Source organism: Protomyctophum parallelum (assembly GCF_964188405.1).
Source record: "Protomyctophum parallelum genome assembly, chromosome: 11".
NCBI classification, from domain to species: domain Eukaryota; kingdom Metazoa; phylum Chordata; class Actinopteri; order Myctophiformes; family Myctophidae; genus Protomyctophum; species Protomyctophum parallelum.
In genome coordinates, this window is record NC_139707.1 from 15,754,426 (window position 1) to 15,770,796 (window position 16,371).

Genomic DNA, 16,371 nt, shown 5'->3' on the forward strand with positions numbered 1-16,371 from the left:
TTTCAAAAAAACTCCAGGTAAACTCCAACTCACAAGCAAAGGAAGACTGTGTTGTGGCAGGTAGCAAGTAAATAATTTAGTTAGGATGCTGTCAGCATTGTCTGGAGATTGTGGGTTCAAACCCCAAATTTCTCAAATTTGAAAGCACTATATTTCTAAAACTATTAAACATTTCAAAGATTCATTTTCAGGAAAACATGTCAACCGTAGAATTAACCTATTAAAGTTTGAATGGGGTTCCTATGTGTAAGTATATGTAGGACTAGCATGCCAACGTTTGTGCTATTGCCATTGAGAATGCATTGGGCGTTTAAGTTAAATAACTCAGAAACTACAAAACATTTCAAAGTAAAAAGTTGCATTTATGATATGTCTTTTTAAATGGCGTATACTAGTAGTACTTATGTGCCCTAACAGGTTTTTTGCGATTTAAATTGGCTATTGAACCCCATTCATTGGGAACTTTTAAATATAGCTATCTCAGCTATTTATTTAACAGCTACAATCTGGTATGTATGTATGTATACTGTATATCCATGATGTAGGCCTAATATTGAATGTATCTATCTGTTGCGTGTGGCCATGACATCACTCACACACACACACAATCAGTCATTCAATCATTGTCTGTGCTAATTCTCTGTCTCTCCTCCCCACTCAGACTGACACACTCAGGCTGGCATACCTGCAGCAGATTCCCCTAATTGTCCTCTGCTGCAGCCCTCTGCTATAAAAGCCAGCCAGCTCAGTGTCATGGCAGACACAGACCCAGCAACAACTCTACCCAATACCATGTCAATACTTGTTTTCAGTTAAACTTAATTTAGTTTGGCCTGGGGATGGCCGGCAGTCATAGTTTTCGTTATTAGTTAGTTGGCTGTAAATTAGGGGAGGGGGAAACAGCTTTGACGTCCCTACAGGTGGTGGCCTGGGCCCCCCCTCATTCTCCTGTTTTGGCCGGCATCTCCTTTGTTCTTCTAAGTTGGTAAAGAACCACTGAAATGTATTTTGTTTGATATTTTGGTTGCTCACATGTACCCAGGGATTTAATACCTCTGTGGGGAAGTTGGTTGATAAAAACCGTTAATTTATATCTGATTGTCCAACACACAGAGAGAAAGTAGCTCATAATTACATGTCTAAGGCAGATGTTTATAAAACAAACACTTTGGAGATAGAAATAATAATTTAAGCTTTCCGTAGGCAACAGCTGAAATGTTGGTGAGTTTAACTTTGTTTACAGTTTTCTATGAAAACAGTTGAAGTATATTTCATACCATACAGAGGAGAAAATGTGCAATGCAGACAGACGAGATTCGATGTTCCATGAGTTGTTTATTTCAACGAAGTACAGCTTACAGCATAGACAGACTCACGCCAGCCAGCAGAGTGGCTGATGTCTCCACAAGGCTTGCGCCCAACTGAACAACTGATTGTATTTTAGGTCACTACTTAAGCACTTTACATTGGCGTGGGGTGTCGACATTTATTGCATATCATTAGTGGCAACGTCTTTGATCAACCAGTCAACAACTTCAGGTCAACAAACTCCTTTGTTATGCCAATAACCACCGGAATTCGGCTCCAGGATAGTCCGTCAGTCACGCCTCATGACACACTCCATATTATGGCCAATACAGAATTCATTCCATAGGTTGATCTGACCTCATCAAACCCTGTACACTCAAGACACTGCCCCTGCTGCCACCCTTATATCTCCATATATGGAGCTGACCTGTTCTGACATACCATATATCCATCTGACCTCATCAAAGATCAAGCCATGCTGCCAGAGACGGCTGAAGAGAAGCCGTAGGTGCGACAGATGTTCTGCTTTCGACGTGCTGGCCAGACAAATGTCATTGAGGTAGACAAATCACAAGTTGCGCAGGACCGTGTCCATCAAACGCTGAATACCTCCAGAACATATTCTCTTATATCAAAGTTGGGGGGAAATTAAAGATTCAGCCCCAGCAAAGTGATATTGTCCAAAACGTATAGGTCCAGTTGCAGCGATTTTGAAAACTGGTGGCCATCTTGAAAATGTAGGAATTCTGCGTGGCCCAAGGTTGATTATGAATTAGGCTGTCATAAAGGTGATCTGTGCCAAATGTCATGTTTGCATCACCAACTGTGCATTAACCATGAGCAGATGTACATTTATACAGTTTATTGGCAGCCATATTGGAAAACATGCCGCCATATTGGAACCTAATGTTACTTTTTATATCGTACTTGGTAGAAAGACCTCCAGAACATATTCTCTTACATCAAAATGAGTGGAAATAAAAATATTTACAGCCCCAGTGAAGAAGTATAATCCAAAACGTATGTCCAGTTGTAGCCATTTTTGAAACTCGTGGCGGGCCACCTTGAAAATTATGAAATTCTGCGTGGCCCGAGGTTGATTATCGATTGGGGTCATATGAAGGTCATCTGTGCCGAATTTAATGTTTTTATCACCAACTGAACTATCATGTATTGAAGACAGCTATTTCCCGCCTAGCTATTTATATCCTCAACCTTTTAACCCCTAAGGTCCTCGGATAAAGATCTCTTAAAAATGCCAGTGACCAAGTTAAAGACAAAAGGTGATAGGGCCTTTGCAGTGGTTGCTCCTACCTTGTGGAACGCTCTGCCCTTGCCTCTGAGAAATTCCAAGTCAGTTGACATTTTTAAAAGCAGTTTAAAAACGTTTTTTTTCTGTAAATACTTTTCCCATGTTGTCACTTGATTTCCTCTGCAGGTCTGTTGGTTTTGTCTCCTTTTAAATCTTTTAGTATTGATTATGATGTATGTATTGTGTATGTATTTGGTTAAAATGGGTAGGGTTTAAAAAAAAGGCAAAAGCATGCTCTGTTGCACTGGCCTAAAAGTGGGTCCTTAAAAACTGCTTCAACTTCTGAGATGTATACATCAAAAGGAGGGCTTTTTTGTAAAATCCCACATTCCACATTCCAGACCTGAAATGATGAGGTTAGTGATAGGATGGGATTGAAAGTGTACAGAGTTGTGTGTATGTCTGCTCGTTTGATGTGATATAGGTGTTTGAGGCGTGTTTCTAGTGTGTGTCCGGTTTCTCCTATGTAGGCCTAGTGTGCAGGTGATGATGTAAACTATATTGGGGGTGGTCAGAGACAGGGGATCCGTGATGGGGGAGGAAGTGTGACTATGCCTTGTTGATGAATTTGCGAGGTTTAAACTTGAGTGTATGTGGCTGTGGGGGCTTGGGAGGTAAAGTGGAAAATTTGGAATGCACAAGGAGGTCTTCCAGGTTCCTATTCCTTCATAGTGCAGAAATGACCTGATTGGTTTGTAATGTAGATTAATGTAGATTGTAATGTAGATGTAATGTAGATTGTTGTGTAGTGGTGAAATTCAGTTTGAACTTGTGGTGTAGTGGTTGGAGTGTATGTGAAAATGTGGTTATGAATGGGAGTAGTGTTGTAGTGGTAGAGGAGCCGATGGCCTGGATGGTGGGAGAAGAAGAGTTGGAGGAGGGAAGACATAGAGGAGAAGGGGTGTGTGTGTGTGTGTGTGTGTGTGTGTCATTATTTTGTCAAAAATAGCAGATCTACATTTTTCAATATAGCTAAAGTGGATAAAAGGTGACACACATGTGTTCCTCAGGTTTTAATCAGACCAGTGTGTGTCCAGTGGAAACCTCGTATGAATCTGATCTCAGGTTAGAATGGGTTATGAAAGGAACTATAGTAAAATACGCACATCTCTTCTGGGTTCAAAAAGTAACATAATGAAAAGAGAAGGGAACCCGCACACTCATATGCTCCAAAAGATACATTTATTGACGACGTTTTCAAGGGCCAGCGTTGGCGGAACGATTTGCGGAGCGGTCTTCATATTGGAAGGTCGCTATAGTTCGTATCCCCGGACCGGCACGATAAAATTACCACCGTTGAAGTGCCCTTGGAGCAAGGCATTGAACATCTACCATGAAATGTTCTATGAGCAGGGCTTGGCTGTAAACAAGTTCTTGAGCTTAGTCCAGTTACCCTGGGTAAACAGGGTAACTTTGCTTTGCTTTACTTTGCCAAGGCTCTTCATCTGGTCAAATGTTTGACCAGATGAAGAGCCTTGGCTCGAAACGTTGTCAATAAATGTATCTTTTTGGATCATATGAGTGTGCGGGTTCCCTTCTCTTTTCATGATTATGAAAGGACCTGAATGGAAACAATACTTTTTTCGGTGATCCCATTGGATGTGTGTTTGACTGTAACCTGTACTGATTACATTTCCGCCAACACCCATCTGAAAATATGTTGTTCCAGAGACCCCCTAGAAGCAAAGATTTTAATTAAAAACGTTCGCTCTGAAAGAATATTCAAATATTTGCGACACATTTTCACGATTGCGGCTACGATTCTCGCTATGATCTGCTATTATTAAATATCTAAAGTAGAATATAATGATTAAAACACCAAAAGGGGTTAAAGTATGTTCTTTAACCAGTATGCGTTAAAGGTATATTCAGTGATTTCACTCAAAAAACCTTAGGTTTCGTTTTTGGCTGTGGGACCCAGCCTTTTGTCCAATCAGGATAGAGAGTCAAAAACGAAACCTAAGGTTTTTTGACCCCCAGGGGTTAACTGGGGACAGGGAGGAACTCCTTATATGGCCAGCACACTCTATAGTAGGGAGGATTATCACAACAAAACAAAAAAATAAGTGATATTTGAATTAAGTGAAATCACTGAATATACCTTTAAAGAACATTGCACACATACTGTACATGCTCATAGTGTGTCTTCCAAAATATTGATGTTTTAAAGCAGACTCAAATCTTTGCTTCTGGGGATCCACGGCCAAATGCACATTATCATTTATGGGGTCCTTTCACATGAAAAGGTTTGAGAACCACTGATATAGATGGTCCTTTATTGTTGAGGGACGCTAGCCCATCCTATAGACGGGTTTAATGTTTGGTTTTAGTTCAATGCTTGTTTTAAAAATGCCATTGACAATGAAGGGAAATTTACATCATCTCCCTAACACAAACATAAATTCCATTAACAATAAAGAGAATTTAATGTTTTATTTTTGTCAGCGTTTGTTTTACATCACCTAATCAATCATCATGAGTTAGACTTTAATATATAAACGCCCCTCACGGGTGTGCACTTTAGTTTAACAGTTTTAAATGTACTCTATGCATGAAGTTTATTTGGTGAGAAGTGATTTTTGGAGCCATTTCTATTACTAATGATTCTTTTTGTAGATCAGATTAAGCTGAGTGTACTTTGATTCATTTCACAAACCATTTCACACACACTGTCCGAGGCGGGACTTGAACCGCTGACGTCCTGCTTGTGAGGCAGTCAATCTACCCATGGAGCTAAAGCCTCCTCACAGTCCATCAGGGGCTGGCTAGACTCTGTAGCAATGTCAACATTGATACCAATATGAACGCCGACACCCATCTGAAAAGATGTATAGTGATATGGGCCCCACATAAAAAAATATTTTTATTAAAACAATTAAATCTTCTGAAATCTGTCTTAAGAGTATATAGACTTAAGTGGGGTTTGAACCCACCATCTACCAATCATGTAGCCAGTGTCCTAACTCACTGCGCCACCGGTACCAAAAATTAACACTGCTTTTTTTGTTTTGTTCTTCTGAGTGTGTGCGTGCGTGTGTGTGCGTGTGTGTGGTGCACACAGCTGCAGTGAATGATCCAATCACTTATCACTCTGAGCAACGGACCAATGACGGACGGACTAGTTGAACAGGTGACAGGATTCAGTGGGCAGGGCTTTGTATTTAAATAGGAGCGGCCATGTTGTTTCCCAGCATGCTGTTTGGTTTGGGAGCCATGCTGTTTGGGAGCCAGGCTGTTTGTTCCAAGGTAAGAAGCGTTTGTTTGAGTTTAAACATTAGTGGATTTATTGGACTGTTGATTGTTTAAACAATCAACAGTCCAATAAATCCACTGATGTTTAAACATTATTGGATTTATTGGACTTGATTGTTTAAACATTAGTGGAGTTATTGGACTGTTTATTGTGACACTAAATGGACAACAATGTCAGGACTGGTTGCCCCTTTCTGCCTAATTCACACATAAAGAACATGTTCTGTGCCCTGCCTGTGTTTGCTGGCTGCCTCAATGCTTTTCCAATGGAAGTCACATGGTTTGACCAAACTTGTGTTTGATGGCTGTGTTCTGTCCCCCTCCCCTCCATCAAACCATTTGACTTCCATTGGACAAGCATTGAGGCGCCCATCAAACACAGGCAGAGCACAGAACATGTTCTTTGTGTGAATGAGGCCTTAGGCCTCGATCACACCTAAACAAACATTTGTCTTGTCTGTGTTTAATGGCCGCCCCAATGCAAGTCAGGTGGTTTGACCAACATTTGTGTTTGATGGAGGGTAGGGGGACAGAACACAGCCATCAAACAAATGTTTAGTCAAACCATGTGACTTCCATTGGAAAAGCATTGAGGCGGCCATCAAACAGGCAGAGCACAGAACAGTTGTTCCGTCTGTTATACGAAGCCTTAGAGAAGGAAGCTAACACAAACAAACAAACCATGGTTCCCAACAATGATGGAAAGTAAATCATTACATTAGTATAGTGTAGAAAATATACTCTATTTGAAAACTTAACAACTTACTTTGTAGATTTATATTATTACTAAACCTACTAGTCTACATTGTTCATTTACCACTACAGCCATAGTTTGGCAATTTGAAAATGGCTGATCTGCAAGCTCACAATGCATTGCGATGCGACACATTGTGAGCTTTTAGATCTGCTATTTTCAAAAGGTTAATTTGTTAAACATTTCAAATGGGACATGTTGCATACTGTTCAGTTTGAAGTATTCCCCCCCCCCCTTAACACCTTAAAGGGATATTTCACATTGAAAAAACAAACTTTTTATCATCTACTCAGGCTTATGTGAACACTCCAGACAGTTTTTTAAATGCTCGATTCAGTATTTAGATATTTGATATTCATTTTAGCTGCCCCACCCCCATCCTATACAAATCCATCAGTCATCAGAAAAGAAGTTGGGTATTTTCGGTGAATCTATCATGGTTAAAATGGAGTTTGAAGTTACAATGGTTTGTATATGAAGGGGCGGTGCAGCTAAAATTTATATAAAATTTCTAAAATACTGAATCAAGTCTGCGGTGTTCACATAAGCCTGAGTAGATGATAAAATTACGACTTTTTTTTTTAAAGTGAAATATCTCTTTCATATTATATGAATTCTGCAATGTATAAAATCTGGATAAAGAGTAATGTTTTTATGTATATGTCTTGCAGGTTAACCATGTGACCGTGGTGTCATGCAGTGACCTTGGATGGGTTCATCAGGAGATGGCTGGTATTGGTAATAGAGTGTCTACTCGGCTGAGCTGAAACGTATAACGGTGTCAACGAACGCTCCCTGAGATTACGAGGCGTATGGTGCTCGGGACGTATTGTGCCATACAACCTACGCGGCTCTATTAATACCGGCTATCTTCAACCGAGCGACGGAAGGCCCCCCACGGTACGTACCTGTATTGCATGTGGCTGTAGTAGAAACTAGGGCTGTGTCACCATTACAACATGTTAAGTTGACCATTCATTGTCATGCATATGATTGCGATTAGTAATTGTGTTTGACGTTAAACGCATGAATACAAAGTTTACATTTCTTCACTGCTTTTAGGCTTCATACAAAAGTTGCATGAGGCAGATATGACTAATTATATGCATGAATTACATGTATACTTTGCCCAAAATACACTTCACCCCTTTTGCAACCAGATCTTATTTTAATGATGTTTGGGGGACAAACACTTTACTGAGGTTTTGATGTGTTTTTATATTTTAGTATTTCAATGTGTCCATGATGTCATGGACACTTCCTTCCTAGACTACAATTCCCTTAATGCTTTGGTGCGCTGCTCCTTGTGGATAGGGGGAGGGGCTGTCTTACTGACAACATGTAGTCCAGGAAGGAAGTGAGCACAGTGTCTGACATCATGGACACTTTGAAATACTAGACCAATTACAAAGCTTCTAAGAACATCTTTGAATGCAGATTGTGGCCCCTAGATGTGTCGCAGACTAAATTGTTCTTGCGAGCGTTTTACTCATTGCTGGCTGTCTGACTAGAATAAAGTCATTAAAATAAAGTCATTAAAGTTGACATTATTGCTTATATACAATTTGTGTGACTGTTATTAATACAGTAAAATAATGGTGACACAGCCCTGTCAGTGACTGTTATTAATACAGTAAAATAATGGTGACACAGCCCTGTCAGTGACTGTTATTAATACAGTAAAATAATGGTGACACAGCCCTGTCAGTGACTGTTATTAATACAGTAAAATAATGTTGACACAGCCCTGTCAGTGACTGTTATTAATACAGTAAAATAATAGTGACGCAGCCCAGTGACTGTTAGGACTTCTAAAGTGTCACCCTGTAGGCCGACAACTAAATGTTTCCGATTTCCCCTGTCATTTCAGAATGTGAAGCTGACGAGGAGACGTCGGTATTGAAGGTACAAACACTATGCTGCTGTTGCAGTGAAGGTTAGTAATGAACTTTTTGCTTCCTGCTGCTTGTGTAAGTGGGCTACATGCTACCATGGCGTAGGTTGTCATTCGCACAGTGTATCGTTTCACGTAATTTGTGTGTGTATAATACCAGTCCACATGCCGCCATGTGATTTATTTATCGTTCAACATAATTTACGGGTAAATCTGTCACGTCACATCACATATGTATGTTCTGTTCTAGTGTGTCTGTACTCTGTTTGTTTTCTGTGTCGAGTTATTTGAGTTTCTAGTGTCCTTTCTCTTCTTTGCTTTTAATAAAGTTGTTTGTTTTGGTTGTCTCAGAAAAAAACACTCTTTAAAGTATTATTTCTCCTTGCTTATCTATTTCCCTAGTTCTTCACTAGTGGACTTTGTGTGTACAAATGTGATGTGGTGGTATGTGATTTATGTCTGGTATCATTATGGTAGCATGTAGCCCCTTAACACTGTCACAGCCTTCTATGCTGTAGATCTGTCCAAACTAACAGGAAGAAAATTATGGCAGATTTTCTTCCTTGGTTAGTGTGTTTTGTTTAGTGCTGATATTTAAGGTAAGTGGTCGTAGTTTATTATCTTTGGGTGTCGGGCAGAAACCTTGTATCTCCATAGTTCAACCTTTTGTAAATTAATGTCCTTACTTGGTCATGCTACAGTGTCACACACTAAAATAGCAAATGGCTGAACTACAAGCTCATGATGCAAAGATCATCCATTATTAAATATTTTGTTTATTTAATATAACTTATTATATTTAATATATCCAACCGGTGAAGTATAAACAAGAGCTTGTGACTAAATAGCTTTGGAACACAGATTTCTTTTTTTGGTCCAGAAAAATAACTGTTTTAGATGTGCACGGTTTCTACCTGACCTTTCCTCTTCTCTTCTCTTCTATTCTTTGCTTTAATAAAATTATTTGTTTTTGTGGTCTCAGAGTTTTTAATCGCATTTTGCTTTATTTTTTATAAGTAATTTCTTTCTTTCCTATCTATCACTAGTTCTTCACTAGTGTATGTGGTGCGTGGGTCGTGTCTTGCGTTCAGTTTCTAATCATTTGATTGGAGCTGTATCGTTTCGTGTCATCATGTCAGTTCACATCAGATATGAACACAGGCCTGGTATGTGATGTGCATTCATGTGATTTATGTGATTATTTCACAGCAATTTGGGCTAGCTCGTCGCACGCCATACGGATTTTGTTAATTGCTGTTGTGTTCTAATGTCATAGTGTTGTATGGTGTGTACTCATGTTCATAGTGTTTCTGTATTGCTGACAAATACTGGGGTGCAAAGAATGCTGCTGCCATTGCATTATTTGCACCGCGTATAGTTTGTCAATCGTCCACACATGGCATAAATTGTTATATATATATATATACATTATTTTTTATTTAGGCAATTCTATTAAACACTTTACATGTCAATTGTGTCAAATGTAGGAAACGTGGGACAACTGGCTAGAAAAACTTGCGCCACGAAAACCTAAGGCCAACTGCTTGGGCGGAGACCAAGAAAATCTATATTTGTTTTTTGTTCATAAAGAGCTCTAAAGTGCTTAAAGTGAGAAGTGCAGCAGCAAATATCTGGGCCATAAGACTATTGTTGGTGCTATATTATCAGATCTAATTTTTGTAAATCTTCATCACGTAAGCCCACATCACATATGAACACAGGTCCGGTATGTGATGTGTGTTTATGTCTTGTATCATTTCACATTTGTGAGTAAAGCTTCATCACGTCATCCCCACATCACATGAACTTAGGGTTAGGTTAGGGCTAGCTATGTGATGTGGATTGTTGTGATGTGTGTCTTTTATAATGTGCGAGTGAAGCTTCATCGCGTCAGTTAACATCACATTTTGTGGTGTGTGTTGATGTGATTTATTTATGCTGTCATTTGCAGCTAAAACTTCATTCATGCCGGTCAGTAGGCGAGGCATTGACGATGGACCTATAACCCAAACGTTTTCTGCTGCACTTTTCACTTTTAGCATTTTGCAGCACTTTATGAGCACGAAAAAATACAAGTTTCTCTTAGTTTATGTCTGAGGAGTTTTCCTTAAGGTATTGAGTCTTCCGTATTTCAATTGTATAAAGACATAATCATGGCTATCATTTATAGTCTGTTATCATTCAAATTTATTTGATTTTGGACCTGTAAATTATAAAACAAAAACTAAGGCACTGGTGTGGTACTACTGGTTTACCAGAATGGGGTTCAACTCCCTGCGGTGCCCTCAATTTGTTGTATTTACATGGTTCATTTTCTGCTCATTGTGTTTCCTTTTTCTTAGATTATAAGCTTCTTTACCGTGTTTGTACTCTCTACAGTTGGGTTACAAGTCTATTTAGGGACCAAGCCCGAAGGGACTCTTGGTCGCTTTCCAATTTTACGATCTACAAGCTCGCAACGTGCCGTGCTTTGAGCTTGTAGATCAGCTATTTCCATCATGGTTGGAGGGGGGGCAGAATCCATTTCTTCCGGCCTATGTCGGTCCGAATGCATTTTTAGGCAGGCAGGCAGACACGCTGTCTGTCTGCCTATTAAATGTGTATTAATTCAATAGGGCTATTTTTTTAAATATAATATACAATGATACAGTCTAAAATGTAGCTATTGTGTCCATACACAATAAAGGCTACGAAATGACATTATAAAATAAAAGTTAAGTTTGCCATGAGCGGGATCCGAACCAGGTGCCACACGGAGCAATAAATCGAGAGGCATTTCCACAGACCCCTAGACTATTAAAGCCGTGACTTACCGTAAAGAACGTTCCACTGGGAGGCGGTTGATGGGTATTTTATCCCATCATGATAAAAAATGTCAGGGGAGGACTCCCTGACATTTTTTATCATGATGGGATAAAATACCCATCAACTTGGTCCTATCTTGCCTCCTTTAACGAGTTTTAAGCCTAATGTTTATTAGCCTGCTCCGAAAAGAAACAACCAGTCCTAATACAGTCCTTGCATTCTAGTCAACTTGGTCCTATCTTGCCTCCTTCAACGAGTTTTAAGCCTAATGTTTATTAGCCTGCTCCGAAAAGAAACAACCAGTCCTTGATAAATTTCTTGGGACTTGGTCCCGTTCGAGTCTCCTTTGAAGTGCGTAAGTCTAATTTATTTACAATTAGCTGTTACCGAAAAGGCAAAGAATCAGAGAAGTTCTGTTTTCCTTTTTCCCCCAACGGAGAGCTCCGCTGATTTATCTTCAGAGCGGGTTTGTTTTAAGTCGTCATTATCGCTTCAGGAACATGGATTAACCTTTTGGGACACATACCAGCTAATGGGGTACGTGAAAACCTTCACGAACCGGACCAGTGGACCGCGTCCATAGGTCTGCACCACACATCGGCTTCGAGATCTCTCTTCGGTCTCCTGCGCTATTCTGAGTTAAGTAAATCAATGCTGGATGTCTTTCTCTGTCTTAAATCTGTCATTATAACTATGTTCTTCGTTATCCAATTGTGTAATTTGCTTTATGCCAACTGTATATTTCTTTTTGTGTGGTAGAAAGAATATCTATGCTTTTTTCGACGTGCGTGGGTCATTATCGCGAGTGATTTACCGCTGCGTGGGAGGGGGTCCTATAGATATTAACCTCTTGGGGTTTTTCTTTACCTCGGCCGGGGTGTATGAGGATACCAGGAGGGGTTCTTTTTATACCAAAAAGGTGTGTGTGTGTGTGTGTGGGAGCTATTCCTCCCTATCTCTCTCTCTCCCGTGTGAAAAGGTTTCCTGTTTGGAGTCATTCTTTGTGCCTGTGTGTGTGGGGGGAGGGGGGGGGGGGGGGCCGTGATCGCTCTGTTCCTCCGTGTGTAACATCTTCTCTTTCTGTTCTGTCTGTGAACGTGTCTCATACGAGTTTTCCAGATTGAACGTTTGGTCTGTGTTTATCCTATATGTGTGTGCATGCGTGCGGGGTGCTCCCTCCCTCCCACCCATTTCAATGTGCTCGTAGCAGAGTGCAACGCCATCTTGTTTCATCACTGTAGTAGTTTTTAGGTAAAGCCAATCTAAAATCCTGACTTTTAGTCAGGGATCCAAAGAGCAATTTTTTTTTTTAATTTCTAAATTATAGTCAGGGAGCCTAAACCCAAATTAAATGTTTTGTATTTTTACAGTTTTTTACTGCATTTCATACATTTTGATGGCCAAATTTCTATTTATCCTATTTCAACAGAAAGCCCCTCCATCTCCTTCATGTATGTTTGGGTCTGTATGGGCCTGTTTTGGGTCTCTCTCTGTGTGTATGTGCATGCGTGGGTTTTCTGTGTGCATGTCTCTGTCTGTGTGAACGTCGCCTGTCGTGTCTCAGTACATTGTTTTATTTTACTAAGTTACAGGAAGTAGGAGAGCACATAGCTAGGAGGCCGCGCCACCTACATAGCGTTTATCCTATTTCGTTGTAAAAAAAAAAAAAAAAAAAAAAAAAAGTATTATTTATCACTAAATTAGTTATACATTTATTATTATTTGGCATTCCCCTTTGCCATCCATTAAGGATATACATGGTATTATGACAATTTGTTTCTTCTGAGGTTTTCTGTGACGAGTGTGTTTGCTGCTTTTCTTGGCCGGAACAGTAGTTTTTAGGACAGGTACCATGTCCTACATAGCACGTTGGAGGAAGGCTCGGGAGAGACTTTCTGGTGACCCTTCACCATTTCAAAGTATACAGTGCACAACTAGTTTCTCAGTTGATTAGTGTGCCAATTGTGGGGTGAATATCTCAGTGGGGTGAATATCTCAGTTTATTTACACCGGTTTTTTATTTTCAGAGTAATGTATGAGAGATGCAGGGCTGAGTTGATTTAACGGTGCAGCCACCTCTCTTGCTGTTGTGTTGGATCGGTTCATTCTGTATCTCTTAAATATAACATGTGTTGTTTAGTTTCAACGGTCGGCAGAACCTCTCTCTCTCTAACTCCATCTCTCTCTTATCCTATTTTTGAAATCACGAGACTTGATCGAAGTAGAAGACAGACGCGTGTTTGGTGTCTACCGACAAATAATGATCTAGCTATCACTCTCTCTCTCTGTGACTACAAGAAACAAAACTCTCTCTAACTGTCTGGAACCATGTGGGGCAGAACTAGTTTCTCAGTTGATTAGTGTGCCAATTACCATATGTCTGTCGAAGTTGAATCTGATAAATGCATACTGTCTCTCTCTCTATCTCTCTCTCATGATACTGCGTATAGATTTATTATTTTTATTAAGAACCAGTTTGTTCATGATTATTATTCTCCTGCCACTCGCCTGATAATAAACTGTGATATACGTAGATTAAGATCAACACCTGTTGTTCTAAAGATGCTCTCCCTCCATAAAAGTTCAGTGATATAGATGTGGCGGGTTAAGAGTGAGGTGAATAGATATATAATATGGTTTTTCATGTCATTCACCAGTTTGTTCTTTGTTTGTGTTCTGTTTATCTACAGATAACGGACTGCTGCAGTGGGGAGTCGCGGTCGGAGGACAAGCGGAGAATTTCAAAGCCCACAACTAGAAGGGAGAGTCCTCTCTGCGGGGAGGTCTCGGAAAAGTGTTTGTGGTTGATTGTGGACTTCGAAATTCCATTCTTGTATACAAGGTTTGGCCCCAGACCCGACCCCCCAGCAGATCCTCTAAATTCACTGGTTAGGCCCAACCCCAGAACAGTCTAACTAGTTGCCCATAGATTTCCCATTTGGAACAAATTTATTAAATTTTTTGTTTTCATGTTTATGTAGTTTATGTTGATGTTGTTATTTTTTTCCTTTCCTGTTTGCTGATTTACGCTTTCCAAGCTACGTTTAATCACCTCCAATTGTATTACATTATTGTTGATTTCATTTGATTTTATAAAAAGGTTTTAGTCATTTCATATTTCCCCTAAATTGTCAATATAGGAACATTTCCTTCTACATTTTATTATTTTGGTTTTTATCATCATGAGTTCGATTTGGACTAGGCATTAATTCACCCCAGAATCAACTTGATTCTATATCTGACCTGTATATGGTACTTAAGGGACTCCCAAAGACATTGTTGCGACATCGCGCTGGAGCGCATGCAGAATACCCCGTTTCCCCTCTCCAAGCTCTTGAACCATGTGACGCCATATCATTATCGCCCACATGGCTGTTTGCAGATAATGATGAATGAACCATTGTATCTGTGAACCTGTCGTTAGGAGGGGGGGGGGAGGGGCGAAGAATCGGCTCCGACAAACGAGCCAAAAGAACTCTCGCAGATTCAGTTCTGACAACGAACTGATGACGAGCCAAAAGAAGAACTGCTCTAAAAATGAACATTCATGTGGTCAAAATGACACATCTCGCCGGCCAGGTTGGCTGCAACGGTTTGCTGGGGTGGTTGCCACTCCCGAAGATATCACCATCGTCATCATCAAGAAAGAAAAGCCATTCTTTCTCGTTCCCACAGTACCATCTAAATAAGGATTTTATGCCTAGTAAAGTTGTAATCATTGTGTTTTTTTTATTTTTCATTGTTCCCGTTGCCATTCTGTTCCATTTTATCCATAGTATAAAGTAAAGTTTCCCCTGAGGATTTGATATTGTCAAAGGTCACATGACCATTCGCCCACAAAATGCGATGGATTTGTTAGATAATTTCTATCTTTTGTATCTTTTGTGGGTGAATGATCAGCTCCTTTGACCTTTTTGACCCTTTTAATCTGGTTGCCCTGTGTAGTGACTTCCCGCTGTATTTCGGCGTTTAGTTAGTAAGAAGGATTCTTGCACTGTCTCTGTCTAGAGCCTGTATCTGACCTTGGCCATGCAGGCATTATCTTATCAGACTGCATGCCATACCCCCTTCCCAGCTCGCCGAGACGGCAAGCTGAAGATAAATTTATCCATTGAGGCCGAAGAGCAGCCTCTTTGCTCTTTTTTGGTTATCTACTGTATCTGGTAATTTTCCAGTAATCCAGTATTTTTCCATTCCAGTATCTTTCCATACTTTGAGTACGATACTCCTCGTGTCGTGCCACGTCGCTTTGTACCATCCTCCATTTTGTATTGTCGAAGTATATATACTCTCCCATTTTGGGTAGACGGGAGAGAGAAACCAACCATTCTACCCGACCCCCCACGGGGTCGGTCTGTATTTGATTATTATTGCTGTGTTTGTGAATCCTGTTCTATTTCTCTCTGAAACGATGATATAAAACGACTAAAAACCTCGCTCTGAAATGGACGTCTCTTTTGGGGTGAAATAAGGTAATATTTTGGTTATGGGGTAATCCTTCCTGTTCATATTGGCTATTTACTTAAAGTATTTTGGTAAAAGCTAAAGTTAAGTATAAGTATTGTAATGGGATTACTCCTAAATGTACTCTGAGGCATCCGGAGCAGTTTGGCTTTTGCTTCGGAGTCTCACAGCTTCTAGCTCTCTGCTATCGAAGATATTTTATAGTTGCAGGGGTTTTTTACAGTCCTCCCCTGACATTTTTTATCATGATGGGATAAAATACCCATCAGCGGTCTTTTGCAACGAGAGCAGAAAAAAAATATATGAAAGATAACGATATGATTGGGTTTTTTACAGCAGGAACTATTAAGTTCGTTATAATAATAATTCATATTCGTAGCACAGCCAGTGGTCACGTGACTTGACACATTTACCCCCGCACGCACCTCCCCTCCCGTATCGGACTATTGTCCCGTCTAACCTCCTGGGGTGGACCGCCTCCCAATCGCGGACCGGCCGACGTAATCACGGACCGGCCGACGCACCTACGGACCGGCCGACGGTGCTTACCAGCTGGTGCGTAGGCCGAAGAAATGGATTCTG